We start from the raw sequence: 15,384 nt of genomic DNA, 5'->3' as shown, positions 1-15,384 counted from the left end.
GCGTTTCCATGGTAACGCCTGATCACATAAGGTCAAGCAATTTTCCACAAAAAAAAAAGGCACCAACAGTATTTTGCAAAGGTTATCAAATAAAAATAGGCGGCATAGAATAATTTTGATCCTTAGCAACGAGTTCAGTTCAGGTGGAAACACAAAAAAACAAAACAAAAATCAGGTAACACTGAATAAACGGGTGAGAAATGCTTCAGAACAACATAACAAAGCCCAGTTTGATGGATTTCTGAGTGCGTCCTAACCCAGACCTTCATCTAAACAATACTACAGAACTCACTCACACATGCTGTCCCTTAGAGGAGAAAAAAACTAAAGTGAAACATATTGAGCAGCCATTTGTTAGTAAATGTGCCTGTGTGGCATTTGGATCATCAAATAAAACCCAAAACTGTCTTTTTGGTCAGATCTCATTTAAAGGAAAATTATAAAGATTTATATCGTATATCGTCATTTTGGGAAAAAATATTGAGATATGAGTTTTGGTCCATATCGCTCAGCCCTAATGCAGAGCAGGTTGATCTCAAGAGGGCCAAAGATTTTATGAGCGAAAATGAGTAATTTCAACATTATTGTGCCCTAGTTTACACTTGTAGGTATACTGTACATAAAGTACAAAATATGGAAGAAATTGATAAGTGACAGACATCAGTCCCAAAATGGTTTTCACTTTAAATTTTCTAGATTTGTGACCAATTTTTATAATTAATTTTTTAATACAAGCCCCTGCAAATATTGTTGAATTTCATTTACACAATGATTCTTGTTTTCTCTGTCATTTTTCATTTCTCCTGCGGGCCAAATTGAATGCTCCAAAGGGCCGGATTTGGGCCCCGGGCCATGAGTTTGACACATGTGGTGTAGATCGTCACACAAACCTTCAGCCTGTTGCAAAGCACGTGAACAGTTGAACAGGTAGAGATAGCATCTTTCTACTAAATCACCTCCATAGTTTCATTTCTTTACAATTTCCCCTTTTTTCTTTAACAATCTGTGCCTTCTCCACTCTCTCCTCTATGGTTCATTCCTGCATTTATCCATGGCTTTGGTTTCTCATCTGTGGTTCCCTTGTGATATTTGGACAGATTTTCTTTAACTATCGAAGGAGTGTCAAACTTGTTTACAATCAAGGGCCAAAAACACTGTAGTTTGATGTCAAATGGGCAGATTTTAGTTTGGAAAAAAGAGGAATTCCAACATTTTTATGCCCTAGTTTGCACTTCCAAGTATAACTAATATATATCATAATGTAAAGCACCTACATTATTCAAGCAATAAGTGACAAATATCAGAGCTGGATCTTCTCCTCAACATTCCTCAATTTTGTGATAATTTGAAAAATTGTTTGTAAAAAGTTGCATGAATTTGAAGACTGGAGTGTTGTTTTGATAGCAATTAAAGATGACTGCAGTTGTGTGATAAAAGCATATAAAAATAGCATGTCCCTGTACATACTGTGGAGCTTCATTGAATTTTTGAATTTTAAGGGACTGGGATATCTATATTTGAATTATTTGGTCATTTAAACATCCTTTTTACCTTATCTATGGTTCTATCTTATAGTATATACTATCTGTCATTTGCTCTATTATGCAGATAGTCTCCGTATAATTCTCTTGGGATTTTTCCCCCTGTACAAGTTAAATACAGCTTTTTAAAAATGAATGTATCATAGGTGCCATTAGCAGTTTATAATTAGATTTATACAAAATCAAATTGAATCAAATCCCACAACCCACACGGCGACCTGAAGCCAAAATAGCTCTTGCTACATAGAACCAAAAACAAAGACTTCATCATGATGGCCTGAATCCCAGACTCACGGGAACACAGATTAGCACTAAGAACCCAATCAGCTGGCTCTAGACAAGCTCTGCTGCTGCTTTGTGTGTGGCCTCTAACAACCTGACGGAACAAAACATCACAGCTTCCATTTGGATTCAACCAATAGAACCAATGTCACAGAGAAGAACCTGGTTCCCTGAGTAAAAAAAAAACATTTTAGAAGGACATTCTGTGGCCACAAGTGTTTAGAATTACACTCCCTAGACAAACACACACCCAGAAATGCACAAACATAAGAGCAAGTTACAACAAAAGCAGAGGAAGACGATATCTAAATCAGCCTGACTGAGCAAAACATCACAGAAAACATCACAGTTCTCTGAGAAAAAAGCATTTTGGAAGAAGATTCCTTCACCACAAGTGTTTAGAATTACACTCCCATGACCAGAGGTGTAAAAAGTACTGATATATCTACTCAAGTACAAGTAAGTCATACATAAAATACTCAAGTACAAGTAAAAAGCAGCTCAATGTATTAGTACTCAAAGTAAAAGTTAGTTACTTTCACCCCCCAATGTTTATTTTTGGTAATAAATCTTTCCACAGTTCCCTTGCATACAGTAAACATCTCATGTATAAAGTCTTGCACAATTAGAACCTAATTTATTTTCCACAAAGGCATCTGTATAAAATAAAAGGTTTGTAAAAAATGTACAATTCTTCTTAAAAAAAATAAAATAACGGCAATGAATTCAAAATAAAAACAATTCTCAGGCTCTCAGTGTAGCTACATTGATAAACTCTAAAATTGAGAAAATAACTCAACATTCAATTGGTGCCATGTATTACGTTCAATCTGATTGGTCAGCTATGATGTGATGCATCTGATTGTCGCATTTCATTTTTTTTTTTTGTCGTTTTACAATGTCCGTTCATCATTTTAAAAAAAAAACTAAAAAATCTAAACTTACTCAGTAACGGTTGGGTGTAGAAATGTAACTTTACTTCCTTTAAAATGTAATTAAGCACAAGTAAAATTACTGATTTAGAAATGTACCAAAAAAAAGCACCTCAATTACAGTAACGTGAGTACTTGTAATCCGTTACTTTCATCTCCGCCCAAGACACACACACACACACGCACATGCACACACCCACAAATGCACAAAAATAAGAACAAGTTACCACAAAAGCAGAGGAAGACAAAACCAAGCAAAGCTGAGAACAATCTACCAGTTAAAAATCAAAGCAATCAAAGCATCTACCTGGTAATGGCACACTGGTTGCCGTGGGAACCAGAGTGCTGAGGGAAAATGCCGAGCTGGACAGAGAGCTTCATGACTTTGCAACACTGAGAGAGTTCACACAGTGAAACAATCCGTCTCCTTCCCTCTGAGAGAGTGTGTGTGTGTGTGTGTGTGTGTGTGTGTGTGTGCGTGTGCTCTCAGGGTCTGTCCTCCATGCTCCCAGCCTGGCACAGATCCTAGACGGAGCTCCTTTGTCGTTCACGCTGATGCTTCATCCCTCAGGCTCCGTTTCTCTCTCTGGACTGAGACAGAGAGAGAGAGGGGGAAAGAGAAGGACCAGCCCTGCTGCTCGTAACATGAGCCTCCCCCAAGACTGTTAACCCCTTTACTGCTGCGACCAACGTGCACGCAAACACGCCCAAAGCACCGACAGATCCCAAAAAGAAATCAGGACAAACCACACAATCACAGACAAACTCTGAGGTCAGTCATTGTCCCACTGTTGCTCTTCTTTTTCTTCCCTTGTCCAGTGTTTCTCAAAAGGGGGTACGTGTACCCCTATAGCACTATAGGGGGTACTTGAGAGAGCGAGATAGAGAGTGGAAAATTAATAAATAATGTGTTCATCTTGGTCCCACTTCAGGTGTGATATGACTGGAAATGATAAAAACTATAGAAATAAATCTATTCTGGAGCAAATAAGTCAGTGTTTTTCAACCTTGGGGTCGGGACCTTATGTGGGGTCACCTGGAGTTTAAATAGAGTCGCCTGAAATTTCTGTAAAATTAAAATACATTTTTGCAATGATTTTATTATTATTCTTTTTTTAAATTATTATTATCATTAATAATAATATTAATAATAATGCATCATAGCACTTTTTCATTGACACTCAAAGCGCTTTATATATGCATTTTTCGTTCACTTCACACACGATGGTGGTAAGCTACTATTGTAGCCACAGCTGCCCTGAAGCAGACTGACAGAAGCGAGGCTGCCATAGTGAACCATCGGTCCCTCCGACCACCACCAACACTCACTCACACACCACATTCATACTGGGCAATGTGGGTAAAGAGCCTTGCCCAAGTACACAACGACAGTGACTTGGCTAGAGGAGGATTCCAACCCCCAACCCTTCGGTGATTGGACGAACCACTCTAACACTGAGCCATGGTCGCCATGTTAAATTAAAACAACACACAATCTTAAACAACTATAATTCTATACTTTCACTTTGTGAATCTAGTTCAACAAACGAGCAGTAAAAGATGTTTCATCTGAGCTCAAACATGATCAAAAACTAATTCTAGAAAAAAATGCCTTTGGAGTCGCCAGAAATCATTGATATCAAAATGTGGTCACGACCCAGAAAAGGTTAAAAACCACTGAACTAAATACTGTTTCTTTCCACTTATTTACAAAATGAGATTCTTTAAAATGTGTGTTATCACTCGTTCATTCCATCATTATGTTCTGTAGTTGTTATTAAACAGTTTTCTAAGCAAAATGTTGTAGTCGGGGGGGGTTACGTGAGTCAAAAACGTTTGAGAACCACTGCCCTAGTCTATACGTGCGTCCGTCTGCCTGAAGACTGCAATTTCCCAGCGAGATCCACCCAGCCCAGCTGACAGGCCTGAGCTAATTAGAGATGAGGCCAAGTGGCGTTGCCTGGCCCACAACCTCCCGCTGGCAGAGACACCCACCAGTTACCAACCACCAAGCCCTACAGGACCAATGGGAGGACTCCCAAACACCACCACGAACTATCCTTGAGGGGAAGTGGTGCCAAACACGGACCACGAGGTCGGCATCTAATGAATCATTGCACTGAGGTGAAGAAATCAAGTCCACTCTGATTTTCCAGCTCTTCTAAATGGCAAATTACACATTTCCCTCACTTGACCTCTTGTATATTTTGTATCTTTTTTCTTTGGATCTCCATTAGCTTTGGCTAGAGCCATTGCTACTCTTCCTGAAGTCCACACCCAATACAATTGTCTTATTAGGCAAGGCAAGGCAAGGGAAATGTATTTGTATAGTGCATTTCATACACAAGGCAACTCAATGTGCTTTACATGATCAAAAAGTGCAACAGAAAACATTCAACAGCTTAAAAATCAATAAGAACATTAAAATCATCAGTAAAAACATTTAAAATAAGCAACAAAAATATTACATCAACAACAACATGATAAAAAATCTCCCACTCAGTCATACGCAGTAGAGAAAAAGAATGCCTTTAACTTGGATTCAAAAATGTTCACATTGGATATTAGTGCATTATACTATTACATACAGTATAATACATCACACAACAAAGCAAACAAAAAACAACTAAAACAATTTCAACTTTATATTTGTTTTTTTTTTCTTTCTATCAATTGTGGAAAGAACTCTAAAATTTTCCACAAATCTTGCAATTTCTCACAAACAATTCCGCAAAATTCCCCTAAAGAGAGAGAGAATATGTAAAATAATGCTAACAGCACACAAAAACGACAACAAAAACAAACAAAATAGGGAAAAAATTAACTGAATAATGAAAAGAACAGACAAACAACAACAAAACACACAAAATGACACCAAAAACACACAAAATGATGACAGAAATGATCTTGATTAAAACATTAACTGTAAATATTAACTGTAAATACATTTCAAATTGGGCGTGAAATGAAAGTAATTGATAAAAACTATAGACATAAATCTATCCAGGAGGCACTAAATATTCAATCAATCAAATCAATCAATAAATTCTAAATAGTAATCATAAAACATAACAAAACTATAAAAACAACATAAAAGAACAATCATAAAAGTATATAACAACATAAAAGATAAAAATCCTGAAACTACAAAAACAACAAAAGATAGCAATAAAAACATGAAAGATAACAATCCTAAAATGAATAAATAAGTTAAAACCTAATTTGAAAAGGTGGGTCTTGAGCCTTTTCTTATAAACAATAAAGTTCTCTGCAGCCCTGAGGTGCTCCGGCAGATTGTTCCACAAACACGGGCTGTTAAAACTGGAATGACACCTCACTGTGTGTGCGTGTCCTGACTGTAGGGAAGTAGTTCAGAAGGTTAAAAAGGCTCAAGTCCATTAAGACGCTTAAAAACCAGTAAGAGAACCTTGAAATCGATCCTGAAACACAATTTTACTGCTGGTCTTAGTCAGGAAACGTGCTACTGAATTCTGATATAATTGTAAACTTTAAATACTCTTTTTGAGAGGACCAGAAAGCAGGGCATTACAGTAGTCAATTTGACTAGTGATAAAAGCATGCATTAGCGTCTCTGTGTTGGCCTGAGAGAGAATGGGGGGAACTCTGGCTCTGTTCTTCAAATGATAAAAACCTAGTTTTGTGATATTTTTAATGTGAGAGATAAAAGAGCTCAGAGTCTAAAATAATGCTCAGAGAACTAAAACTTCAGTTTTGTCCTGATTGAGGTGGAGAAAGTTTTCTGCCATCCAGGATGTGATATTTAAATTACAGTTAAAAAGAGCATCCATTGGACTGGTGTCATCAGGAGACACAGAGGTATACAGCTGTGTATCATCAGCGTAAGTGAGGAAGTTCACTCCGTGCCTCCTGAAGACATCACCAAGAGGAAGCACATACAGATTAAATAAAACAGGGCCTAAAATTGATCCCTGAGGCACACCACATGTTATTTCATGGACCTTAAAGGAGAAAATATCCAAGATTACCATAAAAGTCCTGTCTGTGAAGTAGGATAAACACCATTTGTGAGCAGCACCAGAGAGGCCCACCAGGTGCTTAAAAGAATGGTGTGGTTTATCAAAAACGACCCTGAAGTCCAGTAGAACCAACAATGTTAGCTTTTTCAACTTCAGGTTATTGTTTCATTCCAATTATTTACAAAATGAGATGACTTAATATTCCAGGTGGAGATACCTCAAATTCACCAATTTAATAAAACTCTACAATATTTTTAGGAGCTTGCAGTTTTATTTTGTTTACATCACATTGAATGCAGTCATTTTTAATTGAACTGTCAATTTTTCCACATTTTTCTTGTAATTTCTCAAACAATTCGACAAAGGGGACTGATGTTACAAACTTGGGCAAAATTGATGTTAAAATTGTTCTTTTTCCGTCCTAAAATCTGCAGTCTCCTTGAGATCAAACTGGTCCATATTTGGCCCCTGAAGTAAAATGAGTTTTTTGAGAAATTGTAGTTTCTACTAATGGAGAAATGGCTAAATGGTTTCCTGCTCCATACTGTGCTATGAGGTCCTAATGCATTGAGATCAGGAGAAAAGCCCTAAAATGCTCCTCCAGTCTGAAGTTAAGGATTTATAAGCAGACATGGATGAGACTGGGTTTCACTTTCACTTGCTAACAAGGCTAAAAGACTGTAAACCAGTAGGAGACCCTCAGCAAAGGAGGACAAGTGAGCCAAATGAAGACATTCCAGGGAAGGAACCCGGCTGTGTTCCCAACGGGGTCACAGTTCAGGGGCCAAAGCCCCAAACCCTTCCTAAGGAGAGAAGCAGAGTGGGAGAGGATAAAATAAGGATTCCCTAAGGAGTGTTTAAGAGCAAAACGCAACTTTTCTTTAGCCTGCGCTCTGGGATGGTGGTCAGTCGATGCATCTGACTTTAGGAACTGTGCCGCAGAAATATACACACAGACACGCAGCCACAACAGAGCCGTGGAGCAGAAATAAGGGGATTTCCTTTGTTTGAGAGTTGACTTCGGGTCTTCACACAGTGGTTGTATGTATCGTATAACCCCAAATCCCTGTCTCTGTCCACACAGAGGGACAATGAGGCAGAGAGGGAGGAAGGAAGGACTTTAAAAAGTTGTTTCTCTGACTAACAACAAGCCTCAGGGTTTGAGTGAACACACATAACACTGCAGACAAGTTGTATTTGAACACTGACAGAAAAACAACAGTCAGAAGCATAATTAGAGTAAAAAAAAAATGTAAAGTAGCATAGTGTAACAAAACACTACATCACACTTAATAAATATAATTTCTCAAATATAAATGTAATTGAAATAAATATCTTGTCACTTTCTGCACTAATCCTGGTGACTCTGTATTAGTAACAAGCTTTGATAAACATGATCAAAAACTAATTCTACAAAATAAATTGCATTATAAGATGCCACTTTTGAATGGGCAGTAAAAATTGCTGAATTACAACACTGGGAAAAGTCAGTAGTTCAATGTTTAGTTAGCTTTTTTTGATTCATCCATGTTTTTATTTGAGCAACTTTATTTTTGAAAATGTATTTTTACATTGTATTTTTGGAAATCCAGTTTGCATACATTTGCCTTTTCTTATTTATCAGTGGCTTTACGGTCCTTATGTTAACAGTGTTACTAATTTATCGTTTCTTATGATTTAGTAGTTTTTTGCATCTTTGTCTTCAATCATATTCATGTACAGTTCATATCCTGTTCATATTAAAGTTCTTGTTTCACATATTGGTTATCGGCAGATACATCAGATATCGAATTTTAAAAACCCCCAATATCGATATTGGCCCTAAAAATGCCCCAATGGTTGTGCTCTACAATATAAACGAATAGTGGAACACTAAAGAATCGATAAATAATCTAGATTACCATAAGAAGCACTGTTCCTTTGAATGGTCAAGACAAAAAAAACACAGTTAGGACAAAATAAGTGCAGTGCAAAGTGAAAGAGGCAGTGAAAGGGACCACAGGGATCAGGCACATTCTGGGCATGAGCCCAGGAGCCCTGTGGTCCCAAAATGACACAGCTGTCCCTTTAGCAGCAAGAACAGACTGGACTGGACATCACACTGAGGAATGTCTGTCTCCGTTTGGTGTCTGCTCCCATTGTTCCCAGTCGAGCAGTATTTAGATCCATCTGGCTGCCGCTCATTCTGACAGAGTCCTTCTTCAGTCTATCTGTTTGATGTGTAAACACTGGCATTTGAAATTCAACACGAAAAACCCTGACTCGCAGCAAACTTTTTGCATCATCCAGAAGTGGCACATGACTCCACCATGAAGCCTTTACATCAATCAGAGATATCATTATGACCAAATTCCCAACAGCACGTTGAGCTCCCGGCCTTTCTCCCAGTCATAAACTCTCCAACAAAGTGCTGGAGTACACTTACAGCAGACACTTTATGTCACATAAGTTGCAAGCTTTGCAAGCTGAGGCCTTTATAGCATCCTTTAAATGCTGGATTTAGTTCAGTGGTCACAATGGTCATAATGGTATGGTTATGCTATGATTGTAGTTGTCATTTCATGTGCAACTGTTAAAATAAAAGACTCTGCCTAGGAATATTTCTCATGTGAATTCTATATAAACAAAGGGCATGTGTAAACTCACCTATTACCACCTCAATACAAGGCTGTAACTCCTGCATTTAACTCTGTGGTTAGGAAAGTAAGACTAGTGGGAGACAGCAATGGAACAACACCAACTATATTAAGAGCAGCAACAGAAGAGAGCAGTTTTTCCTCATAGCTGACCATTTAAAAAAAGTTGGATAAGATACATTTTGTCATTATCACACAATGTTGGCCAATATATAAATCCTTTAACTGCCGAAACCTGCAGGCTGCTTTTATTGTGAAATATACAAATATTCTACTACATCCTGTCACCAAATTAGCTTAACTGAATAGCAGCCTGAGTAACAACACTACACACTAACCACTACAAATTACTGCTCAAACATGAACCATCCTAACACTACGTTATAAGTGCACAAAGAAACATGCTTTTAACTAGACATGACGTACGTAGAACCAGGTGCGCTATCATGAACACACACATACCATGAGCACGCAGGCTCTGGCTTTCATTCACATTAACTAACCAAACTACATCAACATGAGTTAACACCAACAAGATGACAAACTATATAAGAGGTGGGCACTCACGCTTTCATTTACACACACTTCTAGCTAAGTTATCATTTCACCGCCAAAGCCCACGAGTCAGCTCGTCTACAGCTTTCTGCGTAACACCTCATTTGGAACATCTCATGAGTAAGCGCACCTCTGGCATTAACAGTAGTGAATAACATATTCCTCACACATCAGACATAGATAAAGGAGACCTCCATAAACACCAGTATTTAGTGTGTGACGTCATCGCAAATTTCATCGATACGTCATCGATAGCAGAATCGTAGAGGGTTTTTGTTAGCGATTCCAAAGTATCATTTGACTAAGAACCGGTTCCCAAACAAAACCGGTTAACGATGCGCATCCCTACCATGTGGTGATCAAATGTCACATTCTCCCCAGGATAGTAGAACGCTATATATAACCATGTTACGCTCAGCCTAGGAGCCACTGAACGGCACATGAACACGTCATCCTCCACCAGTCTCAAGCAGCACGCCAACACATCTGTTTCAAACTGGGCTATTTATTTGAGCCACATAAGGAAAATAATAAGTACCAAACTGGGTTACGCAGAACCCACAAATAAAAGAACATAAGTTTCCAAGCCAACTGGGCCAAACTGAACAAAACGTATCACCGTTTCGGTCTCGCTGTGAAGCTGTCAAACGGTCAGCTGTCAAAGGGCAGAAGGAAGTGCTGCGTGCTGGTTGGAGCATGGGGGATAGGATGACCCGCCCTCTGAACCACCTCTGGCCACACCATACGTCATCTGGGTCTTTTTGTAGCCGCCCTCCACCGAAGCTCAGCCAATCCGAAGTGGACCCGTTATTCTCAGACCACGTAGGTTGGGCTGTTGATAGAGAGACACACCCCCCCCAGCGCACAACACAGAAACACAAGTAGCACACAAACAAACTGAAAGACGACAACAGTCGTAACAAACCATGTGGCTATACTTTACGTTTCTGGCTATTTCATCAAAATGCAGGCATTAATGCAACATCCAGTTGCATATCTCACCTAGCAATACTCGATTTGCATGATTTTTACATCAGTGATTAAGTACATCCACTTTTCAGATGTTAACTTCTTAAGAAACCTAACATCTTGGAATGCAACTTATATCCCAGAGCGACTCATCTATGGATTTTACCCAGAAAACATTACATCTCTTGAAGGCGACTGATTTAACACTGTGATTTATAATCCAGAAAATACTGTATGTTACTAACCAAAAAGAACAACTGTGTTTGAATAAAGAAAAAGTATGACATGCTTGTTTTTGCTACTTTTTAAGGTAAACTCATGTTTTTGTGAGGCAGTGCATTATTTATTAATAGTGGGAGGATTTTGATATTTCACATCACTGGCCAGAACTGTAGAATGAATGTGAAAATGAATGATATGTGAATTAGAAAGCTTATTAGGTGGAGACCTGATGTCTTCATTTATACCCTGGTGTGTTTGGCTTAGAAAATAAATGTTCTAATGTTGCTTATAATAACACACAAGACGTTGGGAAGGATAAGTTGTTTTTTTTTTATGAATTTGTGGAAATGCTACAACCTGTTTTTAAACGTTTGCACTTGCGCTTTGTCCAACATTTTATAAGATGGTAATCAATTATTCAGAGGTGTGATAGGTCCCAACAAACCAATGCTGTTTGCACAACATTCTATTCATTCCAGATACTTCATCATCTCAGACGAGCCCTTTCTCCCACAGGTTGACTCAGATTCAAAAGGATTTTATTGGGATTTGTGTCTTTTTTTTTCTCTCGCTGTGGATGATTGCAACACCTCATTGCTTTCAGCTGACTAAACCAAGGGTAAAACCTGAGCTTAGTCTACTGTAAGCACGTAACAAAAAGACTGTAAGAGTGAAACCTGCAGATACTGGTATAAATGAGAGAATTGATGGAAATACTAGTGCTCCACCCATCTTAGTTTGTGCTTATGTGTGTTATTCTTAAGGTACAAATGGCCCCAGGACTGTATCTCTTTGTTTTCCAGTGGATTTATGCAACACTCCATCTTTGTGAATCATTTCAGTGTAAACTCCTACAAAGATGAGCCCCATGTTTCCAGAGCGTCTTCAGCAGATGAGGAAAGTTCAAAGCTTAAACTTTGCCACTAATTCCTCCTCTTACCAAATCTCCTGAAGGCACATTCATTTTAGTACCTCTACGACCTCCAACCGCCGATGATGTCAGAGGGTTCTGTAATCATTTTCCACTTTTGCTTCATATAAAACAATCGTAGCTGAGGACTGTGTGGGTGGAACTCTGTTTCTACGCAACCAAGATGTTAAGTGTGAGCCCCCCCTACGCGCTATTCTAACCTTTAACGTCCTAAATCGAGCTGTGGTGTGTTCCTACCGTCCCAGAGATGTTTGAACACTCATGACCACAGCAGAGCCGTGTTTACTGTGAACAACGCTTGGAGGCAGTTACTACATTTAGCATTTGAGTGGAAGTCAAAGGCTGAGTGGAGGTGGAGCAGTGCAGAGAATACAAAGAAGCAGTTTCTTTTAATCCTTTATTATTGATCGACATTGTCAGAACTGCATAAAAAGACAATAGGGTCATTCCATGTTTTTTATGTCACTAGTGGAAAACTAGTTAACAACAAATACGACACAGAGGCAAGCAACGACGGCCTCATGTAAAAGATTTTCAATATCCGCCAGTGGTGAAATAACCCAAGCTTGGTGTCCAAAAAAAAAAATGAAGAAGACAAAATATGTTTTATATCCCAAGAAAGAGTCATCTTTATACAATAAATTAAAACAGAGATCAGATTTTTTCTTACATTCCCACATGCAGTTATGAGCCAATGAATATAGCAAAAACATATTTTTTCAGATTTCAAGAGACTATCACCCAAGAACCAATACATATATGTGACAAATCATTGGTGATGTGAACAGTCTAGGTTCATAACTCTAAGCTGATAGAATTACAGGGAGCTGAGGCATATGTAAAGTTGTTTACTAAAGGCCCAAACAGGTTCCAGCCCCAAAACCAGACAAACTTTTTTCCACTTTTGAGGGGCTGACATGTCTACCAGATAGGATGTATAGCAGATATTTTTATATATTCTGAGAGGGTAGGTGGAGCTGTATTACTATACCAAATTTCAGTTTCTTATGTGATGTAGTTCCTGAGATATTGGAAACTGACAATGGAAGAAAAATAAGGACATGGAAATCGACAGGTTGGTATGTATGCGTTGATTTCTGTGTCCTTATTTGGCCATATCTGAAAAAAAATATTAATCCAATCAAACAAAAAAAGAGCAATTGGTAAAAAATTCTGAATATTTTGAGACCAAAGTGCTTGGGATGTCCTGAAAATGTGTTGAATTGACATGGAATGACCCAATATCATTTGCAACATGTTTGACTGTACCCACCAAAATTCAGAGGAGATCATCCTTCCTCCAAATTGTCATGATTAATAACTCAGACCCTGATCAATTTGCTAATAAATGATGCTTGCAACTATTTCACTGCTCATCCAGAAGCCTTACAATAAATGTGCAAAGTTGAAACCCCTGAAGCCTCGATCAACGTCAAAATCCTCTAAAAGCAGTTTCTCATCGCCCGACATTCCTAGCATTGCTGGAAAATGATCCCAAGGAGCTCCTGATTCCCAAACATTAACCGTATGTGAAACAACTGGGCTCAGAACACCAATCAGTTCACAAAAAAAATCAACTTTAGGAATGATATGATGTTACAGAGCCTTTTTTCCTGAACCTCCAGTGTCAAGAAAAGCTTTTCAAAAAGCAGTCGCTTCCTTTTAACTGAATTTTTGTTGGAAAGTGCTCGAATAAACGATTAAAATATGTTACAAATAAACTTTATCATTACATTTGAAGCTAGAAATAAAAAAAAATATCAATGTATGATTTTTTGTTCTATTCTCAAAAGAAAACCTGAACAATCTTTATGAGATATGGTTTTCCTGAGCTCACCGTTTCCTCTGGTGTTACTCATCCTGCCAACCCCAACACCGACTGGTACCGCTCTCTCTTTTCTGCCAGCATTAGCAGACATCAAACACTGACACACACTCCAGCAAGACACGCAAAAATGTGGGCTTGGGACGGGACGGGAGGAGATGTTGTCTCAGAGCTGAAAAGGAATGTTATAATGGAGGGACAGAAGCTGAGATGCTTATGTGTGCATGGTTATTATAACATCAATGTGGATCTACAGAAAGCAGAAGGGCGGTTCATAAAAACAGAGCAGACTGTCAAATGGGGAAGATTAAAACAGAACAATTCTCTAGTTATTTTTCAGTGAGAGCCCTGAGGCCAAGCACAACATTCAGTCTGCTGAAGGAGGGGAGGGGGGGTGGGGGGCAGGTGGGGGCGAGGTCGGAGGGGAAAAAACAGGCAATTTACAGCTGCTTTGGATGATAATCATTTATCAGATGAAGGCATGGTGTAGGCTTCATAGATCAATAAATCGTAAATCATTTGCTAAAAAAAAAAGATGTAAAAGGTTAAAATAACCGCTCACAGGTTTGTTTTTTTATCTCCACCGTAAACGCTTTCTTCTTGATATTGTCGGAAAGATTCTGTGCATTGCATTGTGGGATGTGGAGTCCCGTAGACAGATTTTCCTTCATTCTTACCGTAGTTTCTTGTGTTTGCCCTAAAAACTCTGCCACAATGACTTCAACACATTTCTGGTGTTTTCACAGAATGTTAGATGCGGCAAAGCAAGGGTGGAGTTTCATTTTGGGTTTGACAGTTGTTTACGAAATTGATTATCTCGCAGAATCACGTGATATCATGGGGAATATCGGGAATGAACTAGAACAAAAATTGTGCTAAAAACCACCATCTTCGTTGTGAAGAGGTGAAGAAACCACAGTAAAGGTCCATTCACACCAACGCGACCCTGGCGACTAGATTACTTTCAAAATCAATCTAAATGATGCAACATCAAGCAACCCGCGCAATTTCAGCAACTTAATCGCGTGTCCTGAGTTGCTGGAAGCTTAAAGCTGACTGAGTGACGCTGTGTCACGACATCCAATCAGCAATGTAGTTTCTCCCCACGTCATCACTGTCTGTAGAGCCGGAGGATGCAGCAACTGTTCACTTCTTCAACCTTAATGGGGCCTTGAATCAGCTGTTTAAATTTGAGGTATACAGTATCTACCAATAAAAGCAAGAAAATTCTGTGTGCGTGCGTGTGTGTGTGTGTGTGTGTGTGTGTGTGTGTGTGTGTGTGTGTTTGTGGAGCGAATATCTCCCCGGCGCAGCGTCTGTTCGACCTGAAACTTTGTCAATGGCTTCTAAATACCACAAGTGTGTGCATCCGTTATTTTGGAGTAATTTGGTCATTTCAAAATGTTTATTTTAGTTTTATTTCACCACATTCATGTTCGCTTAGAAGTGAAAACTATTCAGCTTTTGACCTCAGTGTGAGGAGGCGCTAGCGC

The 15,384-nt window shown here is 38.8% G+C and overlaps 1 protein-coding gene and 1 long non-coding RNA gene across 10 annotated transcripts in view; both read right to left on the bottom strand.

The window, feature by feature from the left end:
* Window positions 1–15,384, bottom strand: part of nav2a (neuron navigator 2a) — a 304,501-nt gene that overhangs the window by 47,034 nt on the left and 242,083 nt on the right. The window lies entirely within an intron of this gene.
* LOC114479653 (uncharacterized) lies at window positions 772–10,638 on the bottom strand. The gene is made up of 4 exons (XR_003676004.1): window positions 10,349–10,638; window positions 9,712–9,715; window positions 4,935–4,944; window positions 772–782 (listed from the first exon to the last, which is right to left on the bottom strand). It is a non-coding gene; the product is annotated as an uncharacterized LOC114479653 (long non-coding RNA).

Source organism: Gouania willdenowi, chromosome 3 (assembly GCF_900634775.1).
Source record: "Gouania willdenowi chromosome 3, fGouWil2.1, whole genome shotgun sequence".
Lineage (NCBI taxonomy): Eukaryota > Metazoa > Chordata > Actinopteri > Blenniiformes > Gobiesocidae > Gouania > Gouania willdenowi.
Note: the sequence above shows the minus strand (reverse complement) of the source record. Positions and strands in the feature narration are given on the sequence as shown.